The sequence below is a fragment of the Triticum dicoccoides genome, chromosome 3B (assembly GCF_002162155.2).
Source record: "Triticum dicoccoides isolate Atlit2015 ecotype Zavitan chromosome 3B, WEW_v2.0, whole genome shotgun sequence".
NCBI classification, from domain to species: Eukaryota; Viridiplantae; Streptophyta; class Magnoliopsida; order Poales; family Poaceae; genus Triticum; species Triticum dicoccoides.
In genome coordinates, this window is record NC_041385.1 from 756808636 (window position 1) to 756819153 (window position 10518).

Sequence of the window (10518 nt, forward strand, 5' to 3'; positions counted from 1 at the left end):
GCTGTTGAAATAACAGTCACACACATATTCTTATGATACATTGGTAACTTGTGAGCATACAACAAGATAACTCATCCACAACAGAGAAAGACGAAAAACAAAAAAAGAACATGTGTTCTTCTACTAAATATTGAATATCTCAATTTTTGTTTGCTTATGATGCACCGATAAAAATGTATGTATCGGGCAAGATAATTTATGCAAAATAGGGATGGCAACAACTTACACGTAAACACATATAATGGACATCACAGAACTAAGTATTAAAAAATCAGTGACATGATAAATTTTACAGTAGACTCCTGATAAATTAGTCACACCAGTGATGGTAATCCTATTCACAATTAAAGTTCGGTTAAACTAAATGGTGGCACATCCATAAGTTGCCAAAATATCGCTCTCCTAGACTAGAAACACAAAATGCATCATGAAACGAGACACCACTGATAGTGCTAACAAAAATTAGGAAAATCGAGCCATGTAGCAATTACAGAAAACCCTAGAAATCAGAATCATGAATGGATACATCATTGATGGCGAATCATGAATGTATACATAATGGTTTTGCATATAGAGAAAACCCTAGAAATAAGAATCGAACAATGTAACAGGGGATCAGTTCAAAATTTACAGCAACTAGCCACGAAAATCGAAAATGGCAAATTAATCACTGGAACGATGTGCATGCGAAACAGGGGCTAAATAATAGCATCTGCACCACGAATTGAACGCATTGGGCGCATTTCTAGTCTGTTCTAACATGTGAACATCTCGACGAACATCCCGCCACTGATGGCGTCGAGAAACAGAGCAAAAACTAATGGGGGCGGATGTGAGGGTGATTGAGTCGATACTCGCCGGTGGAACAAAATACTAACACCGTGAATCGTTCGGAGAAGGCGCCGCCGCTCGCCGTCGACGAAGAGAGAGCGGAGGCGGAGCGACAGAGAAGCGGGGGCGCGGTTACCAGTCGATTTGAGGCGCACGAACTACTGGGGGCGGATGTGAGGGAGATTGAGTACATACTCACCGGTGGAACGGAAAACCAGCGCCGAGAATCGGCCGGAGAAGGCGCGCCGCCGCTCGCCGTGGACGGAGACAGAGAGAGCGGGAGCGGGGAGACAGAGAGAGCGGGAGCGGGGAGACAGAGTAGTGCGCATCGGGCGAGACGGTTCGAGCGTATCGGGCGAGACGGTTCGAGCGTATCGTATCGGGCTTGGCCCACCACCCAGCGACAGAAGAAACGAACTGAATAGCTGGAATGTCTTGCGTCCGTTGGATTCCAAATGGACGACATCCTGTGTGGCGATTTTGCAATCTGGCACAGGGTTGCCAAATACATATTTCGTTTCAAAAAACTTAGTATGTCAGTTGTTGAACCCGGGTATTTTTCGGTTCCATGGTTACGTGGCATGATTTTGATTGTTGACCCCTCTCTCTCACACACGCGCGTGCACGCCTTTTGAGTTCGTGCGACACGGCAGACCAGAGAGGCTCACATGGTCATGGAGATCTTTCAGTTGAACTTGACATCATCGATTCACATGTTCATGGAGATCTCCCAGTTGAACTTGACATCGTCGACATCCGCCGGCGGTGGCAGAGTCCGCTATGCCCGTGTACGTTAACATTGATGGGTGACCTCCCAGGCTCCCAGCTGCAACCCAGTGTAAACTCGGCGCCGTCAAACCGCTTGCTTCCTAAGAAATCGTGACTGATCCATCGCCCTTTGCTATGCACGACGAGCCACACCTAAGCACATGTGTCACCTCAAGAAGAACACGACGATGCATGGTCGCCATCGGCCGAAGGCCTTAGGACACTTCACACAGTACGGATTAGCAACGACTACAGTTGCAAGTCCATGTGTTGGTCACCACTCTGGTGCTCGTGATTCGTGAACATAGTGCCTTGCAAGAGGTGTATAACATGGTATATGAGGAAAAGGTCGTCAGGACGCAGAGCTACATCGTGTCACCTCTCTTCTCCTTCTTCTATCACCGACACCAACAATAGCTCCACCACTTTTCTTTGCCGCCACATACATGTCAGCGCCTCCCACTGCTCCAAGCCCGGGACAAAAAGGTTGGGCTGTCAGGTGGTAAGGTTAGCAGTCGAAACCATGGCACATCAACAAAAAACCACCACGAGGGACAAACAATATCCAATTTGAACAATTGAAGGACCCATTTCTCTGGATTTTGGAGTTGAAAGACCATTTCTAAACTACCGCTAAAGTTGAGAGGCAGAAGTATACTTTTTCTAGGAGCCAACTGTCCCTAAGTATAGCTACTATAATGCAGTAGGCTCATTAATCTGCTTTGGTTCATCTGGATTATACGTGCTCGACGAGTGCCAAAGCAGACAAAAAAATAAGCGCCAGCAGTTGTGATCATCCATGCCAATCCTATTTGGTGCATAACGCATTAGTGGTCGACCAAATGCATAACCCCCTTCCCGCCCCTCGACGTTATATGGTCCGCCCTAGTCTATGGTTTTTCTTTTCTTTTCCCACGGGTTTTGGGAATGTTCTAAAACCTTATTCGATAGTTTATTTCTTTTCTTTGCCGATTTAATCGTTCGTCTTTTGAGTTTTAAATTTATTTCCCCCTTTTTCCTTTTACACCCTCTATCTTTTTTCCTTTTTCTCTATTTTAATTCGTAAACACTTATTAATTTTTCCTGATTTTTTTAAATTTTAATTTTATGAAAATTCATAAAATAATTTAATATTTTTGAAAAGTTCTTCAAATATATGAACTTTTTCTGAAATTCAGGAACATTTTCAAAATTCATTAAAATACTAATTTGTTATATTTTATGAATTTCGTGGATATTCTTAAAAATTTAGCTCAACGCTAAACTTTTTGGCACACTTTTCAAAGTGCGTGAACATTTTTTAAATTGATGAACATTTTAAAAATATGTTTATTAAATCCAGAACGTTTTTTAATATTCCCGCAGTAGCTAGTGTCTAGCCATTTTTCAAAAAGAAACTGACGCTGAACCAGTCGGCAAGCCAACTTTTTTTTTTGTGGCAGTAGAACGCTATACTCGATTTGAATAAGAACAGGCCTATGGGTCGGCGCGCGCAACAAGTCCCGAACATGCATACCCGGCGATCAGTGGTGCGCGCGGACCCGAATCCGAGTTTGAATCCGATGAGGCCAACCTCGACTTCATATGCTGCCAACGGCCAACCTCGACTTGGAGCCACCACCATCAACTCCATCCTCCCAAGAGGCCAAGCCAAGACCCAACCCGATCGCTCCAACAATGGCGGTGGGATCGCAGCGCGAGTCACCTTCCACGGTCCAAGTTCACTCGCGGATGACGCGGTTCAAGATGCACGCCACGGCCAGGGCGACGCCGTCGCGCGCAGTAGGCGGCGAGCCGCGCCCGTGCCTCGTCGTGCGCATCCGGTGCTCCGTGCGCTTGTCCACCGAGACACACCTCGTCGGCGGGACCACCCTGCGGCAAGGCCACCGCAAGGCCGCCAACGGGAGGCGCCAGGAGGAGGGTGCCGCGCGCCGGTTCACCGTCCACGACCCCGCCGTCCTCCGGAGCGAGCCCGCCTGCCGCGCCGCCGTCCGCCGGATGCTGACGGAGCTGCCGCAGCTCGCGGGGTACTACGGCTACCGCGCCGCTGACGTCGAGCTCTGGGACCGGTTCTTACCCCCCGGGCTCGTCGCCCGTATCATCGCCCGCGTGGCGCGTCAAGATGGTCTTCTCGCGGCCAGCCGTGCCGCTCGCCGGAGTCGGAGCTACGTGTGCGACGTCTGGATGCGCGTGCACGTGACCAGCGTGTACAGCGAGCCGAAGGCGCTGCTGCTGTCGTGCGAGGACGTGGCCGCCGTTGCACGGGCTGGTTCTGGTACTCTGGGCTGCTGCGGGGGCGCGGCTCAGTGCGCGATCTGCATGGAGGAGCTGGCGGCCGACTGTGCCAGCGTGCAAGACAATAGGCTTTGAGGGGAACCGGCACAATCCTTTAGGGGTGGCCTATCACATATATATATAATGAGGTGGTATACAACGTTACAATATACACATGTAAATACAGTCTAACACCCTCCCTCGATCTTAGCCACTTTCTAATGAATCTAGAAGGGTAAGATTGCGCCTGCAAGTCTCAAACTGTGGCAAAGGCAATGGCTTGGTGAAGATGTCAGCAAGTTGATCCTTGGAAGAAATAAACTTGATCTGTAGTTTCTTCTGAGAGACACGTTCACACACAAAGTGATAGTCAACTTCAATGTGTTTCGTTCGGGCATGGAATACCGGATTTGCAGAAAGGTATGTAGCACCGATGTTATCACACCAAAGAACAGGAGGTTGTGATTGGGGTATACTTAACTCCTGAAGCAAGGACTGTACCCAGATGATCTCTGATGTGGCATTGGCCACAGCCTTATACTCAGCCTCAGTACTGCTACGCGAGACAGTAGCCTATTTCCGAGCACTCCAGGCAATCAGGTTAGAGCCAAAGAAGACAGCATAACCCCCCGTGGATCGCCTGTCATCCGGATTGCCAGCCCAGTCTGCATCAGAATATGCTGAAAGACAACAGAGTCAGACGACCGAATATGCAAACCATGAGCCACCGTGAAACGAATATAGCGCAAAATCCGCTTAACAGCAGAACAATGAGTGTCACGGGGTGACTGCAGATACTGGCAGACTCGGTTAACAGCATAGGAAATGTCTGGTCGCGTGATCGTCAAGTACTGGAGCCCACCAACAATACTCCTGTACTCTGTCGCATCAGAAGAAGAAAGAAGCACACCATCAACAGCATTGAGCTTATCAGTGGTAGACATGGGTGTAGTCGTCGGTTTGCACTTAAGCATCCCAGCTCGCTGCAACAAATCCAGAGAGTACTTCTTCTGCGTCATAACAAGGCCAGTAGCACGAGAAGTAACCTCCACACCAAGAAAGTAATGAAGCTTCCCAAGGTCCTTGACCGCAAAATCAGCACCAAGTGAGCGAACAAGCGCAGTAGCAGCCGACTGAGAGGAGCTGACCAAAATGATATCATCTACATAGACCAACAAGTACATAGTAACCTCAGGCCTTTGAAAAAGAAACAATGAGGAGTCAGCAGTTGATGATGCAAAACCATGAGCACGAAGAGCCATTGCAAGACGAGCATGCCAAGCACGAGGAGCCTGCTTCAGACCATAAATTGCCTTGGACAGACGACAGAGATGATCAGGGCGATCCGGATCAGAGAAACCCGGAGGCTGGCGCATGTAAACCTCCTCCGCCAAGACACCATGAAGAAAAGCATTTTGAACATCAAGCTGACGAAGAAACCAACCTCGAGTAACAGCCAGAGAGAGAAAAAGTCTGATGGTAGTAGGCTTGACCACTGGACTGAAGGTGTCTTCATAGTCAAGTCCAAAACGCTGTCGAAAACCACGAGCAACCAGACGAGCCTTATAGCGCTCAGTGGACCCATCAGAATGCCTCTTCACTTTGAAAACCCATTTGGAATCAATGACATTTACCCGTGATTGTGGAGGAACAAGAGTCCATGTCTGATTGCGAAGAAGCGCTTGATACTCCTGCTCCATGGCCTCTCTCCAATGAGGAATGCGCATAGCAGCTTGATACGTGCGTGGCTCAGAGGATGGATCTGCGAGAGCAGCAGACATGCACGCCGCTAACCAAGCAACTGTGCCATCGTGACGTTGCTTAGGCTGAAAAATGCCACTCCGACTGCGCGTATGTGGACGTAGAGCAGCAGCAGGAGCCGGCGGAGGCGAAGGTGACGGAGACGTGACGGTCGCCGGAGATGCAGGAATCACCTCAGGCGAGCTCGGGACAGACGACTCCGGGCTGCATGGCGAAGACTGGCCCGACGACAGGGGCTCAGAGGCCATGGGCGAACCGAGAGTGGGCGAGGCCAGCTCCGGTGACACCGGCCCAGACGGCCTTGGCGAGGCGAGAGCAGGCGAGGCCGGCCCTGGTGAGAAGGGCCCAGACACCCTGGGCGAGGCAGGGGCGGGCGAGGCCAGGCCTGATGATGACTGCCCCGACGCCCTGGGCGAGACGGGGACCGAGGAGGCCGGCCCAGTCGGCGGGGTTGCAGGGCGCGACGATGGCGAAGGCAGCCCAGAAGCCAGAGGCGACCGGGCCAGGACGTCGATCGGCCGTGCATGAGCACGGAAACCGAGGCCATGCAGGGGCGCCATGTGCTCCTCATGCACAACAGAAGGTGCCGAGGATGAAGGCGATGGCGACGAAGAGGAAAATGGCACTTCCAGAATCTCCAAACGAGCCCCACGACTAGTGCCTGCACCATGGTTAGGCAACAATAGAGGAGAATATGCAACATCATCAAATTGGTCAGAAGCAACAGAGGATGAATGCATGACAGGTGGCTCGGTAGTGGACACAGGGAGTTTGGCAAAGGGAAAAACATGCTCATCAAACACAACATCCCGAGAGATGTAGACACGATTAGTGGGCACATGAAGACATTTGTATCCTTTATGAAGAGAGCTATAACCAAGAAAAACACACTTCTTGGAACGAAACTCGAGCTTACGCTTGTTATATGGACGGAGATGGGGCCAGCAAGCACACCCAAACACCTTGAGAAAGGTGTAGTCCGGTTGTTCATTAAGGAGAACTGCAATGGGAGTCTTCATATTCAAAACACGAGTGGGAGTACGATTGATGAGAAAACATGCAGTGGTGAAAGCATCACTCCAAAAACGAAACGGAACAGATGCATGGGCCAAAAGAGTCAGACCAGCTTCAACAATGTGACGATGCTTACGTTCTACTGAACCATTCTGCTGATGTGTATGTGGACATGCTAAACGGTGAGTGATCCCAAGCGACTGAAAGAAGGAGTTGAGGTTGCGATACTCGCCACCCCAGTCCGACTGAACATGAACAATTTTGTGCTTGATAAGGCGTTCAACATGTTTTTGGAACTGAACAAAAATGTCAAACACATCAGATTTACGTTTGATAAGATAAAGCCAGGTAAAGCGGCTGTAAGCATCAACAAAACTGATATAGTAATTATGACCACTAACAGAAGTCTGAGCAGGACCCCATACATCTGAAAACACAAGTTCTAAAGGATGTTTCACCTCACGACTGGACTCCGAAAAAGGAAGTTGATGACTCTTCCCCTGCTGACAAGCATCACACACTGCTACATCTTTATTACTAGACACACTAGGAAGCTCATGACGACGCAAAACATGCCGGACAATAGGTGTGGCCGGGTGACCAAGACGAGCATGCCACTGTGACGGAGATACCCGAACTCCACTGAAGATGCGAGCGACGCCAGGATGCTCCAGACGATAGAGACCTTGGCAGAGCCGCCCACTAAGAAGGATGTCCCTCGTGCCCCGATCCTTAATAAAAAGATCAAAAGGATGAAATTCACAAAGCACATTATTATCACGAGTGAGTTTAGGAACTGAAAGAAGATTACGTGTCACAGATGGAACTCGAAGAACATTGCGAAGTTGAAGACTCCTATTGGCATGTCTAGTGAGAAGTGATGCTTGACCAATATGAGAGATGTGCATACCTGCTCCATTGGCGGTGTGGATCTTGTCGGAGCCATGGTAGGGTTCACGAGTGTGAAGCTTCCCCATCTCACTGGTCAGGTGCTCTGTCGCCCCAGAGTTCATGTACCAGTGGGGATCAATGGAGTAGGACTGAGTGTGTCCCTGTGGCTTCTGCGGCGGCGGACGATCAGCCATGGCGACCTGACGAGCAAAGTTGCGTGTATCCTTCCCGTCATTGCCGAGACCAAGAAAACCCCGCTGGAAGCGCTTGTGACACTTCGAGGCCCAGTGCCTATCGCGACCACAAAGCTGGCACACACGTGGACCGCCAGCCCCTGGTAGCGTCGCAGTAGGAGGAGGGGCCGAGGCGGGTGATGGTGACTGCCCCGAAGGAGCCCTGGATGAAGCAGAGGAGCGACCACCCTTGGTGGCGGCGTTTGCCGAGAGGGCGCCGTTGCCCCTGGATCGGCGCGTCTCGACTCGTTGCTCAGTAAGCAGGAGGCGTGAAAAGACCTCGTGTGCTGGCATGGGCGTGGAGTTGCCCCTCTCATTGATGATCTCGACTAGGGCGTCATACTCCTCATCAAGACCATTGACAATAAACGAGTTGAACTCGGAGTCGGTGAGGGGCTGTCCAATGGAGGCCAGCGTGTCGGCGAGACTCTTGACTTTGTTGTAGAACTCAGTGGCGGTGGAGTCAAGCTTCTGACACTCCCCAAGTTGGCGACGGAGCCCAGATACACGAGCCTGCGACTGTGCCGCAAACGAGCGCTCAAGAATAGTCCATGCCTCGTGGGACGTCTTGGCCAAGACAACAAGCCCAGCAACGGCCGGAGAGAGCGACCCCTGGATGGAGGAGAGGTTCGCCTGATCCTGCCCTGTCCAGACACGGTGAGCCGGATTATAGACCGGACCGTGCACGCTGTCAACCAGCGCAGGAGGGCAAGGGAGAGAGCCGTCGACATAGCCAAGCAGATAGTGACTCCCAAGAAGCGGAAGAACCTGCGCGCGCCAGAAGATGTAATTGTCCGACGACAACTTGATGGTGATGAGATGGCCGAAGTGAAACGGCGGCGGCGGCTGCGATCCCATCGAGGAGACTGGCTGAGGTGAGACCACCGTGGAGACAGTCAGAGGGGCCGCCGGCGCGGTGACAGAGGGCGCGATGGCCGCGGTTGACGCCGCGAAGCCTGCCAGCGCGACGTCCTCCGCCACCAGCGGCGCAGTGGCCGAGGGCGCGACAGCCGCGGTTGACGGGGCGGCGGCGGTGTGGGCCGCAAGCGCCTGCCCGGGCGAAGTAGCAGCCGGCGGGAGCGCGAAGAGGGAGCCGACGCTCCGTGTCCCGATCGGCGCCTGAAGGGAGGCGGCATCCAGCGGCCTCGAGAGAAGTGCCGCGAGGGAGGCCGGCAGAAAACCGGTGGCGGTGGAGCCGGACGCAGCGGTGGACGTCATAGCAGTCGGGCGACGGCGACGGTGGGCGCGGCGGCGGCGGCGGTGGCGGCGGCGGCGGCGGCGGCGGTTTAGGGTTTTTAGGCGGAAGCGGACGTAACCTAGCGTGATACCATGTAAGACAATAGGCTTTGGGGGGAACCGGCACAACCCTCTAGGGGTGGCCTATCACATATATATATAATGAGGTGGTATACAACGTTACAATATACACATGTAAATACAGTCTAACACAGCGTCGTGGCTTTGCCCGGCTGCTCGCACGCGTTCCACAGGGGTTGCATACTAAAATGGTTCCACAGGGCGGCGACGTGCCCGTCGTGCCGGCGCGACATGATGCACCATGTTCCCGACATGTGCCGTCTATGGCACATGTTGAAGTAAGTGTATATCTTCGGATCAACTTGCAGTGAATCCACAAGATGGTCCGGATGATACTAATGAACTTTAATCAGTGTTGAGACTTGGTTATGTCTCGGTGGATGCTAGTATATTTATGAGATCTTGCATGAAGATTAATACAATATTTTTTTAGATTTTTTATATGTTATGTCACTTGATTGAGACTTGATTATGTCTCGGCCGACTGAAACCTAGCCACATCCAATTTTAATAGCCAATGCAGGTATGTGTGTGCAGTGGCGGAGCCAGGGAGGGTGAGCAGGGGCCTGGCCCCCCCTAACGATCGATAATTTTGTTTGTAGCTACGAGTAAATAACAACGAGATTGGATAGATATACGTACTTGGCCCCCTTGACCCAGACGGACAGAGTAAAAATAATCTGGAGGAAGAAAGGCCATAGAAAAGCCCACTCATGGCCATGGGCCTCCTTCCATCTAGTACTAACTACTATCCCATGAGGCCATGACGTTACCCAAGAATAGGTTAGCCCCGGCCGGCGTGATTAACACGTTATTACTGGAGGCTATCGGCGGCCGCTGCTGCTTCTTGCTGGTTAATTACCCTCTCGCTTAGGGTTTCGTCCTTACCTCCGCCAGGCGATCTCTGTCGGCGGGAGGTTTTATCGCTACACCGGCCCGTCTACGCTGTCGCCATCAGGGCGACTGCGAGGGGTGGGGGGCCGTGCTACCCATTACTCTGACCTAGATGGCGGCGGACAGAGGTTCTTCGTCGCGATCAGGGCAAGGGGAGGAGGCGGATCTTGAGGAGATGCTAAAGAATATGGATCTGCTGGATGAGGAACTTGACGATGTGGTCATCGGGAAGGAAAAAGCGAAGCAATTCAAGGAAGACGCCCGATGGATGGCGGTGGCTAGGGTTAATACTGATAGGCCCTTTAGCTTGTCGTCCTTGTTTGATACGATGACTTTTGTCTGGGGCCTTGCGCAAACTCCAAAGTTCAGGGAGGCGGGGCCGAACAGGTTCATCTTCCAGATGTTCTGTCTTGGAGATTGGAAGAAAGTAGTCCATGGGGGACCCTGCCTGTTCAGGAACTATGCTGTGGTTATTGAGGATTATGATGGGGTAACTGATCCAGAAGATTATGCCCTAGATGGTTTGTTTCTGTGG